This window comes from Coffea eugenioides, chromosome 3 (genome assembly GCF_003713205.1).
Source record: "Coffea eugenioides isolate CCC68of chromosome 3, Ceug_1.0, whole genome shotgun sequence".
Taxonomy (NCBI): Eukaryota; Viridiplantae; Streptophyta; class Magnoliopsida; order Gentianales; family Rubiaceae; genus Coffea; species Coffea eugenioides.
The window spans coordinates 42934965-42952740 of NC_040037.1; the positions used below are offsets into that span (position 1 = coordinate 42934965).

Here is a 17776-nt window from a genome sequence, read left to right on the forward strand (position 1 = left end):
GACCAACATCATTATTTATTCTATGTTTAACGAATAACCAATATAAATGGGGCACAACCAATCATTTGTCTAAGAAGTTCAGCTTGGATCAATGTGGCACATTAATTACTAACGAAAAATCATGTGCCTACAAAAATTTAAAAATGTGTTGTTTTTTCTTCAAACTAGATCAATTTTACGATATCTCAGTGATGGTAATGTGCACAATTACTCATTCCTATATGCATGAGATTAAAAGAAAGGCTAAACAATTTTTTTTTCTTATAATTGATTCAAACTTCGATTCTGCTGGATCAATAATTTGTTTGTGCATGCTAACAATATGCTTATAATAGTTATCCATCGAAAATGACCAAGTTGTTGAACAAAGTATCGGGATGATTAATTTTAAGTTAAGGGATGTGGCTGGTTTCTAAAATTGCCCCTTCGTTGTGCCACAAAAAAAAAAAAAAAAAATCTAGGCTACCCTATGCCTAAAAAGACTAAAGTGCCTAAAACATAAAAAGTTAGACACTTAACTTGCCAAAACTAAAGTTCAAGGACAAAATCTCTATTATGAAAAAAAATTGAAGGACTTAATGGGCTATTTCTGTTTAAGTTAGCTTACTCCCCGATTTCCCTTTCTGAAAAATTGTTTCAATCCATTGGGTAGGGAAAGAGATTAGTGTTAGATCTAATCCAACAAAACAAATAGCCTACAAAAATTTCTTGAAATACTTATGAGTGCGTATGGATTAGATATTTTTTTAGAGTTTTTTTAAATACTACATTATAACATTATGTATGAACAACTTTCATTGTCAATATATTTTTGGAAGCTTTTAAAATTTAAAATTAGAATATTTTTAAAAATTAAAAAACTTTGTTGCTCAAAAAAAAAATTAAAAAACTTTATCACCTACCACCACCAACTATCGCCGCCACCTCTTCCCTCCTCTCTCCTCCACTGTCACCACCACCCCTCCTCCTTCTCCTTCCTCTTCCTCCCTTCTCTTCCCCTTTCTCTCCTCATTTTGCGACAAAAAAGGGAAAAGGAGGGGATGAGGATAGTGAGGGAAGAAAGGAGAAAAAATAAGGGAGGAGGAAGAAGAAGAGCAAGATGGAGGAGGAGTATGGAGAGAGAAGAAGAAGGAGAGGAAGGAAAGAGGGGAGAAGGGCGACGGTGGTGTGGCATTGGACGAGGAAGGAGGTAAGTGGTGATGATAATGGTGGGTGCAAGAAAAAAAAAAGATTGTAGGATTTGCTATATTTTTTTAAAATTTTATTTTTGTATTTTTGTAGGTTGTATTTAAAATTATTTGAACTAGGAGCTTTTAATGGTATTTTTAAAGTGTGTTACACCAGCATTATATTTAAAAAATTTATTTTTGAAAAACACTACAATCCAGCATATAATTTTGCCGTCAACAGCTCGATTTATATCCAATCTAATTTTAAGGCTGCCTGGGTGGCACATGGCATTGAATGATTCGACTGGGTATCCAATGTTAGAGGATCCATCCCAAGTTTCCATCCTATCATTATGTGATTTTCTAAAAAAAAAAAAAAATCAAAGAAATGGACAACCACACATTCAAATGTAAAAATAAACGTGCAGTAGCTGTAGATTGTTGATATCTGACGACCAAAAAAAGGAAAAAAAATCTAAACATGACGTGACTTCTACACGCTATACAAGGGTCCGTTTAATTGAATGTTTCTTCCTCAATGCAGGCGTATGCAAGGATCCCTTTCTTTGAAGACCAATAATTCACCTATACAAATCCAAAAGCCAACAAAGTAACTAAAACCAACGCGAGAACCCATTTCAATATCCACAACAAAGACATTAACCTCAAAATACACAAACTTGGAATGCAAAACACAAGGCCTTGCGTTCAGGGAGCAAAATATCGGAACCCTAAGTTCCTTATGTACTAACGGTAAGTTGGTAACTAGTTCGAGCTTGAAATTTGCTTTTAAACACGGTATCAGCTGAATATACGATGTTTTACAGGGTAAATTTGTGTCTTATTCTTAATTCTTAGTCAATGCTGAAATTCTTTGATTATGTGAAATGTAGACTACAAAAACAAGGGAAATTATTGAACAAAAAATTAAGAAAAAGGGAATAAAACTATCACGAGGAAAATCTAGACAAGTCTACTAGAGGAAAACTACAATTAGAAAATCTTGCAAGGAAGCAAGTTCTCACCGGCAGAACCAATAAGAGAGAAAACTTGTATGTATAGGCTCAGATGGAAGAGAAAAACTTTGCAGGGGAACTTCGCAGTAAGAAGGAAAGAGGAGAGATGGAAGAGTGTTATAATAAGTTCGATTAGCAATAGTTAAAACAAAAGAGAATTTGGGATTTGAGGGAGTTGTATATGGCATTTTCGCCCGTAAACAACAGCAAGTTATTTGTCTTTTTTTTTTTCAACGTTGTGGAGCAACATCCATAAATGTACTGTTTCCCCTCTGGATTTGATAATCGAGCAGCACCTCTTCATTCACTAATTTCAACTGTTTAGTGACTGTAAGTCAGCCCAAGCTTTTAATTCTTCATCTTTGCTGTTTACGATTTCAATTACACAAACCATAGCTTATACTTCTTTCGTATTTCATGATCTTACACATAGGGTGTGCTGAGCATCTTCAAGCAAAGGTGTGATCCTGAATGCTACAAAGGAAATTGTAGGAAGATCAACTTCAGTGTAAGTTCCATTATATTTCTAATATGTAACGCAGCTGATCTGCAGCTTTTGTTGCTTAAAGCCATAAAGTCTTTCTGCTTTGAGAAAATCACTTTTCTCCACCTTCTCTGTTTTTTTTTTCTTTTTTTGCATAATACGGAGTCGTTTGTTCTCGATTATCGCTTCCATCTAACATAGTTAGATCATATTTGTTTCCCTTTTTGGAAAAAAGAAAAAGAAAACCTACCGAATTTGCTGGGTATCTAAAATATTTCTCCCTACATGCTCTATCATCATGCATCTTTGAAAGTTCAGGCGGAGTGTGTTTGCGTGTACAGAGGATTTACAGAATACAACTTTGAATGTTCAAAGTGATTCTTGAAGGATTCATTCAACCAATGTTCTTTTAACTTGTTTGACCCTCAAAACATCCCTTTTTTGAGTCTCCCTTGAAAAATAAAAAATGGCAACATGAGAAAAACTGCGGTTTGTTGCTGTTTGTTACCCTATACCGTCCCATTGAAAATAGTTCGACAGCCCAAACGCGTTAGAAGATTGTGCAGTCTGATGCTTTTGAAATTAAATGTAATTTAAATGATGTAGAAATCAAATAGTAAACATATTGAGAGGGAGGACACATACTGAACGACTAAATGATTGGATTTAACCTTTTTTTTTTTTAATTGCCTACAAAATTACAACAAACAGTCAGATATAAAAATCTAAGAAGTGATAAATAAAATAGGATTAAACGTGTACACTAATCCCTTGGATGCATGTATCACAATTTGAATTTGAATTTGATTTTTGCACATATGACATGCATTCACGGATGCTAAGCTACGTTTATCAGCTCTCATGCTAGCAACAGCCGTTAGCCTAAGATTGTATCTTAAGAGATGAATTGTTGCGTCTGTGGTTTTGGTGTAACTTCCATTGCTACTTGGCTTTATCTCTACTAGGTTTTATCTTATGGAGATCTCAATATTAGGCTTACTATTCATGGTGAAGTCCACTTGCTTATTTGATTAACCACTGATCTCCACCACAGAAGATTTTGTAGACATACTCCTGTTAGTTTCTAGGAGATTTGTAGACAATTGAAAGCTTTTATTTAGCCTCTCGCCCCAAGATTTTTGACAAAATTCTGTTTCCCTCCTCTACAATATTTTTTACCTTCCAATTTAGTTAATGTTCAACTTAAATTATTAAATGATTTAGCATTACATATTGAATTTTTGAAAATCAATGTACTACGTCAAAAAAGGTTATCTAAAGTTAAATTGCATATGCCTTTCAATTAATTTTTACATTTCAATTAATTTTTGCTTTGTCAAATTTCATTTTTTATTTCTCGGTTCTACATACATATGATCTTTTAAATGTACAATCTAAACTAATAAAGTTGTATACTTCTAAAACCTCCCTTTGTAAAAATATAAAATCAAGATTTGGATCCAATTACCAACGCTATTTGCGTACTCCAAGTTGTAAAAAAATTGTGATTGTTTTTAAGAGTTTGATAATATGGAATACTGAATTTATACTGATAGGGTATAATTTGTTAGTAATTTTATTATTAATTTCCCCTTTTATTCCTGACAAATATTGTGTTAATTGCTGACATTTACTTATATTTGGTACCATGACTTAATTTCAGGAATGAAGCAGAAAACCATAAAAAAGGAAGGACTTTATGGAAAATAGGGAGACTTCTAAGGGCTTCAATTCTTGGGCCCTTGAATTGGTGGGGGACCACAAGCTAGTGGAAAGCATCTAGTCATTTGGGCTCTTAAAAGAAAGTTACGGGAAAGAGACTTGGAACAAGAAGTACTTGGAGGGCTTTGTCCACATGTGTGGGGACCACCTAGATAGCCTTTAGTCATCTTCCTCTTGTTGCTTAAATAGGGATAACGTAGAGTAGCAGGGACATCTAGGGCTTTAGTTTTAGTTTTTTAGTTTAGTTCTAGTTTTCTTTCTTTGGACTGGCCTCTGACACACGCCAGGTATTCGACAATATTCCCCAACGGGGAGATTTTCTCATGAGGCGTGGTTAAGCTTTTCTAGTCAAGGGGACAACTGACGATTTGGTTCGACAACTACTGTGAGATCGAATCTGTTTTAATTGTTTTCTTCATTTATTGGTATTTATATGTTCCTTGATTTTAATTGCTATGGCCTTGTGTATGATTGATTAGTGCGCAATAATTAATTATTCATATAGGCTATTTTTGCTAAATAGGGGTAATTGAATCCGTAATTGTTCGTTATCTTTATCTCAGTAGCAACTGGCGTAATTGGATTTATGTCTGGGGAACATATGATCTAGCTTAAACAAACCCTCGTAGCGTGTTTGTTGGTTAGGATTGGGCCTTTCTAATTATTAATGCAATCTAGAAATTAAATCCTACGGTCGTACCTAGGGTTATTTTTGGGTTAGAGAAATAGCTAACGGTCGTACCTTAGCTATCGAGAAATTAAGGAAGGGTTGGTTGTTTATCGCGTGCATGACAACTATAACTAATCTATTGCTAAATGTTGGAATTATTTCTGCATCAATGATCAGTGCATGAACCATTTCTGATGTGTACCCTTGGCTAGAGTTTCCCCAATCATTTCTTTTAATTAATTATTTTCTGCAGTTAATTTATTTAGTTAGCATTTAATCCAAAACCCCCCATACTTTGGACTCTAGAAGAAACGAATTATCCCCAGTCCCTGTGGATTCGACCCTACTCACCGCTATATACAAAATCTGTATTTTTCTCGAGTAGGTATTTATTATTGCACAGGTTCGGCACCTGTCAATTTTTGGCGCCGTTGCCGGGGACTGGTGTCAGATTAATTTGTTTCTTTTTTTAGTTCACCTTGTTTTCATTTTCAATTTATTTATTTTTTTTTATGGCTGCTAACATTCCATATTTTGATGATAGACTGGACTTTGTTCCTGAATGGGGTTATGAGACTCATGTGTTTCCTAATGATCAATGGGATAGTGCAAATTGTGGAACTTATTTTGACTCAGGTTATTCAACTGACACATGCCCCGCATTTCAAGATAATCTAAGTGCTCCAATTAATACTTTTGGAGATTTTCCACCCCAATATCAAATGCAGTATGACCCTTATTCAAACGGGTATGATCAAGGATGGTGGGATAATTCCAATTTTGATTATGCGACCGGGCCAATGGATTTTCAACAGCAAGAGTCTCAACAACCATTGTCCTTGTCAGGTATGTCTTTTCAGGAATTGGGTGAATTATTTATCAATACATACCGATTCCAACAGGAGACACAAATGAGGAATGAGATGATGAAGGATCCAATGAGTTATCTGGCAGATCAACTATGTCTATTGATATCCAAAATGAATCGATTGGCTTCTCAAATGGAAGAATTGTCCTCGGAAATCATTGTTGATTTTGAAGAAAATGAGAGTGCAATTTGCTTGACTAGTGATGAGGAGATGCAAGAGTGTCAAAATGAAAAATCTACAGATGCAGTTGAAAAAGAAGCCGAAAAGGAAGAAATGGAATCCCAACCGCAACCCATTCAAGTGAATGAATCCAATGAACAATCTCCAAATGCGGTGACATCTTCTCCACTCCTTAATCAATATTTTCCTGACTCCTATTCTTCAATTCCTGTTACTGAAATTGATTTTATTATACCAGAAAATTTGAAATTTCATGACAGGAATAAATTAAGAGTGGCAATGGAAAAATATCTTGAACCGAAGAATGCATGTGATGGAGGAGTTAATGGAGAATGCAAATTATCGTTGACTTGTTTAGCACCATTTACTAGTCCATGGAAGCCCGCAACTCGTGTGCTCAAGGATTACTCTATTTACGAGGGTTACCAGGATCACATTGAAGATGAAGCATTGAAGCGAGCCACAAGATTTTATCCTCCGTGAACAAGCATAGCATGTCTAGCCAAAGACATTAAAGAAAGGCGCTTTTTGGGAGGCAACCCAATTGTTGATTTTGTTATTTTTGTGTTCAATTTCTTAAATATGTCGTTTCTCACTTGGGTACTAATCACTCTTGATGTTTCCTCACTATGACCAGAATAGGTAATCTTGGCGTGCCCACGTGGTGTTTGTATCTCCTGAGGTCAGAGGATGTTTGTCAATCTTGGCGTGCCCACGCGGTGTTTGGGTCTCTTGAGGTCAGTGGACGTTTACTAATCTTGGCGTGCCCACGCGGTGTTTGACGACCCAAAACATGAAAAAAAAATAAAATAAAATAAAATACAGAAAATTTATTTTCCTTTTTCAGTTCTGTGTTTCCTTCAAAAATTCAAAATTTGAAAATTTAAAAAAAAAAACAAAAACAAAAACAAAAAAAAATTTTTTTTTTAAAAAAATAATAAATATAAAAAATTATTTCTTCTTCTTCACTTTCAGTTTAGTTTCTTTCAGCAATTCGTTTTTTTGAAATTTCAATTCGAAAAAAAAAAAGAAAAAAAAGAGAAACAAAAATAGACCAAAAGCTGTTATTTTTCTTTTCTTTTTCTTTCTTCTTCTTTTCTTTCTTTCCTTTCCTTTTCTTCTTCTTCTCCGCTATTCCCCTGTTTTCCACTTTTCCTTCTCTTCCTTCGTTTGTCCGCCGCCGCAAGCCCACGCCACCAGCTCTGCCCAGCCACACCTAGCCGCCGCCTCCAAGCTTCACCCACGGCCTGCTCCAGTACCAGCTCTCCACCAGCGCGCGAGCTCGAGCTACACCAGAGGCGTTCGCCGCCTCCCCTGCTCTCCCTTCGCGACGCCACCAGCAGCCGCGGAGCTGCCCGCCGTTCCCCTCACTCTCCCTTTCAAGCTCCACCCGCCACCTCCACTCACCAGCGCCTTTGACCACCGCCAGCGCTCCTTCTTCCTCTCCTGCAGCGGCGCTCGTCCAGCTCCTCTCCGCCCACGCTCCACAGCCGCGGCCACCACCTCGTCACCAGCTCAAGGCCAACAGCTCCTGCTCGCAGCTCCTCCACTGAAGTGACTCCGTGCGCTCCTCCGCTGCTCCTCTGCTCCACCACCCATGCCATTTGCTTGGTGTCTCTGGTATGAAGCGGAGGTATTAGTTTTTCCCAATTTATTGGCTAACTTTCTAAGGTAAATTACTTATATTTGGAGTACTATTTCTGGAATAGATTTCTAGATTGAATTGGGCACAGACTTTGGATTCAATGTTGAACTTTGGTTTTCGGTCCCTGCTAAATTAATTTGCTGAATTCTTGATGCCCTATGACTGTTGATTTAAGTAGCTAAGGTATTCGGGCCTCTGCTGAATTGTAGTTGGCAGAGTTGTGCATTTATTTGTTCAATCCATCAACTATAATACTTAGTGCATTGATTGTTGATTTCATGGCCATAGTTACTATCCCAATTCATTTGGTTGGTTGAGTTGTGCAATTGACTGTCCAATTGGAGACAGTTGTTGAGATGTTGGGTGGAATTCAATTTATTTGCTACCCCATTTGGGGGTGCTCTCTGGTATTGATTATATTGTTGAATATTATTTGGGCTTTGACTACTTGAGATTTCTATTGCATCTGGGGGATAAAATTGGATGACTTTTGTGCCAGTTTATTTGTTTGGAAATTGTTGGGGGTAATTTGGGAGTTACTTGTCAATTGGGTCCCGTGTTACTCTCTGCCATTCAGTGGTACTGAGTGGTGTGTTTGGCGTTATCACATGTCTTGGGTTGGCCATTTGATTTCAATTTTCCTTATGCATGCACCAGTGGTACTGGTGAGGGTAGTTTACATAATATTTGTTACTCCTGTGTTATTGGTTGCCTAATCGACTACTGGGCATTTGTGGTTGAGTTGTTTCTGTCCAACTTCTGAACTGTTGTTGCTGGAGTTGCCATTTTCTTGGGTCAATTGCTAATTTTAGCAGGTTGAAGTGGGTAATTGACTGTCCAATTGGAGACAGTTGTTACGATATTGGGTCCGATTGTGTCTAATTGCTGAAAGTTGTTGATTTATTAAGACACTAGCACAGTTCCTAGTTTGTTTGAGTTGCTGTTCTGTTGCATTATTGGGAGCTGTGCTCTAGTATTGTGGCTACTTTTCTGCGTTTATTTGTTGAATTGGGGCATGAATGTGCAGTTTGCATTTGCTTGTTGAAGTCGGTTGCCTTTAATTGACTTACTTGGGGTATTTGGAGCAGTTGTTGCACTTTGGACGACCTTAATTCTGAATTTGACTACATGGGGTCCATAAGTACTTATTGATTGCATTTGCTATAAGTGTTGGGGTATTTGTATGACCTCTGGGTGGTTGAATTGTGCATTTTATTCGTTGGGTTGGCTTTTCAATTCTTATTGCTTTGAATTTCCTGTTTCCATTATTTGTTGGCCATTGTTGTCTCTTGTCAAGTGGAGTGATCTTTAGAACCAATGGTGAGGCCATGGTCATCTTCTAGGTCTAGGACACCTAGAACCTCACATGGCGCAGAATTTGGCAGCATCTATGCACCATGCAGGTCCTGCTCCTCAGTTCCCGCCCGATCCGCCCCTATTTTGACGACTTTCAGGGAAGTTCCGTTGCCTTTCGCCTTGCTATTACTATTTATTTATCACATTGAGGACAATGTGTGAATTAGGTGTGGGGGGAATGGTCAGTTTGGGTGCTACATGTTTCCAGTTTTTCATTTTTGGGGTGTTTTTCCTATGTTTTTAGTTTAAGTGTTTTCTGTTTTAGGTGTTGCTCCTTTATCCCTTTTGGGTGATTTTCCCTTGCTTCTATATTGGTGAATATTTTTTGCAGCTCACTTTTTCTTGTTAGTTGTGGTTTGTACTATGAGTTGAGTTACAGTGGCAAGTAAAAGCATGCTTTCTTGGTGAATACTTTGAGTTTAACGACGTGGTGCAATTTATGGCTAACTTGTTTAGGCAATATAAATATTTTGCTGGCACTGTTGTGTAGTTTGGTCTCCTGTTTACCTTAGTTCTCCATATTTGGGACATGACGCAGGCTATGATCAGTAATTACTTGATATTTTGGTGTTTATTGGTGAATAACGTATGGCTATACTCCGCTAGTGTCGCCACCCAGTGACAGGTGTCGAGCCTGTGCAATAATAAATACCTACTCGAGAAAAATAAATTTTCTGTGTATAGTAGTGAGTAGGGTCGAATCCACAGGGACTGGGAAAAATTCGATTCTTTACAAGTTCGGGACACGGGGGATTTTTATCAGAAATAAACTAAAAATAATTAAACAATTTAACTAAAAATAATTAAATAATTAATACAATTGTAAATAGCAATTAAATAAATGATAAATAAATTCTAGCCAAGGATACAACTACGCAGACACAGTTCATTCATCTGATCATTGATGCAAAGAAGGTTCACTTAATTTAATTAATAGGCTAGTTATAGTCGCCGATAAACTCTAACGACCAGTTTTTCCTTAATTTATTGATAACCAAGGTACGACCGTTGATTACCTCTAACCAGGAAATACTCCTAGGTACGACCGTAGGAATTAATTTCCTAATTGCATTAAAAACTAGAAAAGCCTAACCCAAATTAATAACACGCTACAAGGGTTATTTAAATCAGATTGTATGTCCCCCTAGTATGTGAAAATACTAGTTGTCACTAATATTAACCAACTAAACAATTACGGATTTAATTGATTAATTTGACAAGAGATTAATAAGTCAAATTGCACATCGGGCCCTTGATATCCAATTAACAAAATAATCCCATGGAAATTAAAATAGAAAACATGCAAATATTAACAAATTAAGGAACACGTAAAATTAATTAGATCTCACAGATATTTGGGACTGAGTCTTCGCATTGATCCTTGACTAGATGAGAAAATTAGCCACGCCTCATACGAAAATCTTCACACAATTCAATTGAATTTAAAGACATCATCTTTCTTCGATAATTGAGAGAGTGAATAACAAAGCTCTCAGAAGAAAATAAGAAAATTGCACAATAGAATTCAACAAACCAAAACAACTCCCTATTCTCTCCTCTGGAACATCCCTCGGAGAGAAAAACTACAAACTCCTCTATCCTCCTACGGAGCTTAATTTTGAAAGAAAACTACAACTCACTAGCCTCTTGTCTTCTGCCATCGTTCGATATATATAAGGCAAGTCTTAGTCTTCATAGCTTTTTCATAGTCTTTTCTCCTTGAGCCCACTACTCTACGTAGGGAGCAATTGGAAAAACTACAATCATCAAAGCCAACATCTTGGCTAATGAGTACATCTCCCACCATAAGGACAGACTTTCTACGTGGTCCCCGTTAGATAATGAAAGAAAACATCATTCCAATTAATTCCAGCACAATCATCAATTCCTCTGCAATTATCAAAACGGAGGAGTCCACTATAATCATCAATTCCAGCACAAATACACCCGTGGAACCTAGCTTGTATGTTCTTTAGAAACTTCCCACGTGTGGAGTATTTGTTGTAAGAAAATCTCTCTTTTCTGCTCCACTTCCTGAAATTGAGTCCAGATGCCAAATATAAGTATATGTTGACAATTAAAATAATATTTGGCATGGAAACAGGGAAAAATTAATAATAAAATTACTAACAATTAACACCTTATCAATTTCCCCCACACTTAAATCATGCTTGTCCTCAAGCATGGGAACAACTAAATTCAACAATGGCTAACTCTCATTTCATTTACTGCCAAGCTACGCTTATCCCAAAATCAAGTTTTAGTGGCTAAGTGTCAAGACATATTTCTCCCGGTTAGCTCCTGAAATCATAGACTCGTCCAATTCATAGCTAACTCGTCTAAGAAATCAAAATATTAAACTAGCAAAAGTTAGCAATTGGGTCAACTGAAAATCAAAATCTCAACATTGAAGAACAAGGATCGGCAGGCCAACATGATCATAAGCTTACTTATTATTTTCTTTTTCTTTTTTTTAATAAATGCTCAGTCCCAAGCTATTCAAGTCTTTTGACGTGAACTCTGACATTTTTAGATGAAAGAGCCCAGTTACTCAACTCTTCACAACTTCAGGACTAACTACTCATATATATAGTCACTTTTTGACGCGAAAGTCGACACTTGTGGTGAAGACTCCCGGTTACTGGGTGACGACACTAGCGGAGTAGGGTCATTTATTAATCACAATTAAAGCACCAGAAAACCAGATAATTAAAGATCATGGCCCACGTCATCTCCTAATATGGAGAACTAAGATCAACAATTGCCTAATCCACACAACAATTGCTAGTAAAATATTTATATTGCCTAAACAATTTAACCACAATTTGCACCAAGTCATTAAACTCATGATATTTACCAAGATAACATGCTTTTACTTGCCACTTAAACTAAATTCATAGAATAAATCATAACCAGCAATAGACGAGTGAGATGCCACATTTATTCATCAAAACACTAGTAAGAAAGGCAGCAAATTAAAGAAACACCAATCAAAACTAAACCCAAATCCCCCCCACACTTAAATCACACATTGCCCTCAATGTGATAATGAAACAGTAAAAATAAGAAGAAGGACAACAAAACTCCCCTGAAGCTGGTGCCAGCTATTAGCACTTGTAGTTGGAGGAGGCGAAGCGGAGGTCAAAGGATCGGGATCGTGGTTTCACCATTCTTTCCAAATTGCACTCCAAACCACAATAGACAACAGTTGCTAACGAATAATGGAAACAAGAAATTCAAAGCACTAACAAATGAAAAATCAATTCAATGAACAAAATGCACACTGCATTCACTCGCAAGTTATACAGATATCTCAATACTTATAACAAATGCAATCAATAAACACTCGTGGTTCCAAACTTAGCCAAATGTAAAAGCACCTCCCAATTGAACAAACAACTGTAGCAAATTACCCACAGTTAGACACAAAGTACAGCAGATTAAACACAATTCGACCTAAAATATATATATATATATAATGATTAACGATTGGACATTCAATTCACAAGTCAATCTACTAAATAAATAAAAATCAAGCAAAGTAAAAAGAAACAAGCAAAGTAACACAGAAGTACCCAACTAAGGAGGAATAGAAATGTCAGGTAGTCCAAACACGCAAAATTTTCAAAAACGTACTGTAATAAAAATAATAAAAACATACTGCAATAATAAAATAAGAAAATAAAAAAAAATAATAGAAAGAGATTGAGGCAGGCGCGTGCATACGAAGCCAGTAGTGCGATGAAGGTGGTGGCTGTGAGAGAGAAGAGTTTGCGGCAGCTGGATCTGGTGGTGCTCGGCTTTCGGGGCTTCAGGCGGATCTTGGAGGCGGTGGCTATGGCAAGGGTGAAGGAGGTCAGATGAGCTGGTGGTCACCCTTGGCGAGGAGAGCCGAGGCAGCGGCGAGAAGAGCTGGGGTGGGCGGCGGTTGGGTGAGGTTCGCAGCCGAAGAAGAAAGAAAAAGAAAAAAAGAAAGAAAGAAGAAAAGAAAAGAAAGAAAGAAGAAAAGAAAAGGAAGAGGAAAATTTTTTTTTTTTTTTTATTATATTTAATTTTTTATATATTTTTTTAGAAAGAAAATAATCTTTTCTTTTTGTTAAGATAGGAATAATAGAATAATAATAATAATACTCACAAGAATAGGAATAGTAATAATAATAATAATAATAATTAATAAAAGTTGGTTTTTTTTTTTTTTTTTATTGCAAAAACATGGTTTGGGTCGTCCAACACCGCGTGGGCACGCCAAGATTAGTCTTCATCCTCTGGTCTCAGAAAACTCAAACACCGCGCGGGCACGCCAAGATTGGTTTTCGTCCTCTGTCTCAGAAAACTCAAACACCGCGCGGGCACGCCAAGATTTCACTTCCTGATTGCAGTGAAGGAAATATTAATACAGATACTACCCAACGAGTAAATGACTTGGTTGCAAAAGAAGAACAACTAAGAAATAACAAGACAACTAAAATAACAAGACTAATATTCGGGTTGCCTCCCAAAAGCGCCTTTCTTTAACGTCTTTGGCTAGACGGAGTCCAGAATTTGCTTAAACTAAGCAAATCGGGTCTTCCAGTTGCATCATCTCCACCCGTTCAATTGGAAATCCTTCATAATACGGCTTGAGACGATGACCATTCACCACAAATTTCTTCTCTGTTTTCAAACTTTGGATCTCTACTGCACCATAATGAAAGACATTAGTCACAACAAAAGGGCCAATCCAACGAGAACGTAATTTACCTGGAAATAGTTTCAATTTGGAGTGGTATAGTAAAACTTTTTGCCCACAGACGAATGTCTTCCTAGAGATCTGTTGGTCATGAAAGATCTGATTCTTCTCCTTATAGATCACTGCATTCTCGTATGCTTCATTTCGAATTTCTTCCAACTCTAGTAATTGTAACTTTCTTTGAATTCCGCCTTCCTCGATATCCATGTTGCATTGTTTGACCGCCCAAAATGCTCTATGCTCAAACTCGACCGGGAGATGACATGGCTTTCCAAATACCAATCGGTAAGGGGACATGCCAATGGGTGTCTTGTATGCTGTCCTATATGCCCATAGTGCATCATCTAGTCTCACACTCCAATCCTTCCTATCGGGTCGGACCATCTTTTCTAGAATTGATTTGATCTCTCGGTTCGATGTTTCCGCCTGACCATTTGTCTGAGGATGGTATGATGTAGAGACTTTGTGCAAGACACCATATCTCCTAAAAATTGCAGCGATCTTTTTGTTGCAGAAATGAGTACCCCGATCACTTACAATTGCTCGCGGCATCCCAAAGCGAACAAAAATATTAGACTTAACGAATTCTGCAACCACTTTGGAATCATTAGTGCGGGTGGCCTTTGCTTCTACCCATTTCGAAACATAATTTACAGCAAGCAATATATACAAAAAACCAAAGGAAGAAGGAAAAGGACCCATAAAATCAATGCCCCAAACGTCAAAAATTTCAACAAAAATCATTGGGGTTTGAGTCATTTGATCCCTACGAGAGATATTACCCACTCTTTGACACTTATCACATGACTTACAAAATGAGTAGGCATCCTTGAATAGAGTTGGCCAATAGAATCCACTCTCTAGCACCTTACGAGCCGTTCTCTTCGGTCCAAAGTGACCTCCACATGCAAAAGAGTGACAATAGGCTAGAATAGATTGAAATTCAACTTCACTTACACATCTACGGATGATTTGATCAGCACCCCGCTTCCAGAGGTAAGGATCATCCCAAATGTAGAACTTTGCATCGCTCCTCAACTTGTCTCTCTTTGCCTTAGGCCATCCTGTAGGAAATTTGTCAGTGACTAGAAAATTAACAATATCTGCATACCAAGGCAAAGATGAGTTAATAGAAAATAAATGCTCCTCGGGGAATGCTTCTCTCAATGGGATGTCATCTTCGACGACTTGTACTCGACTCAAGTGATCTGCTACCAGATTCTCCGCCCCTTTCTTATCTCGGATCTCCAGGTTGAACTCCTGTAGCAACAATATCCACCGTATCAATCGCGGTTTTGCCTCTTTTTTGGTCAACAAATACCGCAAAGCTGCATGATCAGAAAAAATAATAACTTTAGCACCAAGTAAATAAGACCGAAATTTTTCTAAGGCAAAAACAACTGCTAAAAGCTCCTTTTCGGTGGTTGAATAGTTCAATTGAGCTCCGTTCAAGGCTCGAGATGCGTAGTAAATAGCATGAGCTGCTTTTCCTACTCTTTGACCCAATACCGCACCAACTGCATAGTCACTGGCGTCGCACATGATCTCGAATGGGAGGTTCCAGTCAGGGGGTTGGATAATAGGTGAGGTGATCAATAACTCCTTTAACTTATTGAATGCCCCCTTACATGCTTCATCAAATTCGAAGGATACATCTTTTTGCAAAAGTTGGAACAAGGGTGCTCCAATTTTCGAGAAATCCTTGATGAACCTTCTATAGAAACCTGCGTGACCCAAGAAAGAACGAACTTCCCGCACACTCGCGGGGTAAGGTAAAGTAGATATAACATCTATTTTTGCCTTATCAACCTCAATACCTGTAGATGATACAACATGACCCAAAACTATCCCGTGTTCAACCATAAAATGACATTTTTCCCAATTAAGCACGAGATTAGTTTCTATACACCTTACTAAGATCAATTTCAGGTTATCTAGACAGTTTTCAAAACTTTCACCATATACACTAAAATCGTCCATGAAAACCTCAATAATCTTCTCAACATATTCTGAAAAGATACTTACCATGCATCTTTGAAAGGTAGCAGGTGCATTACACAATCCAAATGGCATCCTTCGGTATGCAAATGTTCCAAATGGGCAGGTGAAAGTAGTCTTCTCTTGGTCCTCGGGTGCGATGGCAATTTGAAAATAACCTGAAAATCCATCCAAGAAACAATAGTAAGCTCGACATGCTAATCGCTCCACCATCTGGTCAATGAAAGGGAGGGGGAAATGGTCCTTTTTCGTGACGGCATTTAGCTTTCGGTAATCGATACACTGTCGCCATCCGGTGGGCTTTCGAATTGGTACGAGCTCACCCTCTTGGTTTGATTCCACTGTCACCCCTGCCTTCTTCGGGACCACCTGTACTGGACTTACCCACGGGCTATCTGATATTGCAAATATAATTCCAACGTCCAGCAGTTTTAAAATCTCTTTCTTTACGACCTCCATCATGAGAGGATTTAATCTCCGTTGAGCTTGCCGTACGGGTTTAGCATTCTCCTCGAGTCGAATTCGGTGCATACACACCGCGGGGCTAATTCCCTTGATGTCGGCGATGGTCCATCCTATCGCCTGCTTATGTTCCCTAAGAACTCGAAGTAGTTTCTCTTCTTGAACCTTTGATAAACCCGCGGAGATGATCACTGGAAGTGTCTCCCCTTCACCTAAGTATACATACTTTAGGTGTTTCGGCAGTGGTTTTAGTTCCAAGACAGGTGCCTGCACCACAGATGGAAGTAACCTTTGATGAGGTTCGGGTATGAAAATCGGTGCAAGATCATACCTTGTCTTCGTGGTTGGTAACGTTTGCAACGATCCAATCACGCATTTAAGCTCTTCACTCAACTCTACCCTAGAGGTTGTTTCGGACTCAAAGTGCCTGGTCAGGACGACCTCTAGTTCATCCCTGCCTTCAATTTCAAAAACCTCCTGTATAGCAGGGTCAATAACATTTATCGAGAAAACAGAGCCAATATTTGAATCGGATGGATATTTCATGGTCTCAAAGATGTTAAAGTGAACAATCTCACCATCAAATTCCATAGACAAAGTACCCTTATTAACATCAATTTTGGTTCGGGCTGTACTTAAAAAGGGTCTACCTAACAACACAGGTGACGGATCACGGGAGTGTTCATCCTCCATGTCGAGCACATAAAAATCAGCTGGAAAAACCAATTCATTAATTTTTACCAAAACATCTTCAATCAACCCGTCAGGGTATGCATTGGTCCTATCAGCTAATTGAATTATTATCCCAGTCTCTTTCAAAGGGCCTAAGTTTAAGGAGGCATAAATGGACTTTGGCATGACATTAATTGAGGCTCCCAGGTCTAACATGGCCTTCCCAATCAAAGTATTACCTATCCTACAAGGAATAGTAAACATACCTGGATCTCCGCATTTCGGTGGAAGCTTTCTTTGTAGAATTGCTGAAACATTCTCCCCAACTATAACTCGTTCATCCCCCTTCAACCGCTTGCGGTGGAAGCTTTCTTTGTAGAATTGCTGAAACATTCTCCCCAACTATAACTCGTTCATCCCCCTTCAACCGCTTGCGGTTGGCACACAGGTCCCTCAAAAATTTTGCGTACCTGGGTACTTGTTTAATCGCATCCAGTAGGGGTATGTTGATCTCCACCTTGCGAAAAATCTCCAGGACCTCTTTTTCCTTGTCTTGCTTCTTTGGTTTCTCTAACCTGCTAGGAAAGGGAGGTGGATTAGTTTTAGCTGTAGGAATTGGGTTCGAGGGTACCTTTGCATTTTTGTTGTCTGTGCCCTCCTCTTCCAATTCTTTCTCAATCCGTTCCTCGTCCTTGTCTTTAGGAATCACCGGTTCGGGTCCTTGAACTTCCTTGCCACTCCTTAAAGTCATTGCACTTACATTCTTTGGATTTGCCTCAGGTTGAGATGGCAATTTTCCTTGAA

At 38.2% G+C, this 17776-nt stretch overlaps 1 long non-coding RNA gene across 1 annotated transcript; it reads left to right on the plus strand.

The window, feature by feature from the left end:
• The first annotated feature begins 2182 nt into the window (after positions 1 to 2182).
• LOC113764548 lies at positions 2183 to 4436 on the plus strand. The gene is made up of 3 exons (XR_003467641.1): positions 2183 to 2515; positions 2619 to 2693; positions 4333 to 4436. It is a non-coding gene; the product is annotated as an uncharacterized LOC113764548 (long non-coding RNA).
• The last annotated feature ends 13340 nt before the right edge of the window (positions 4437 to 17776 follow it).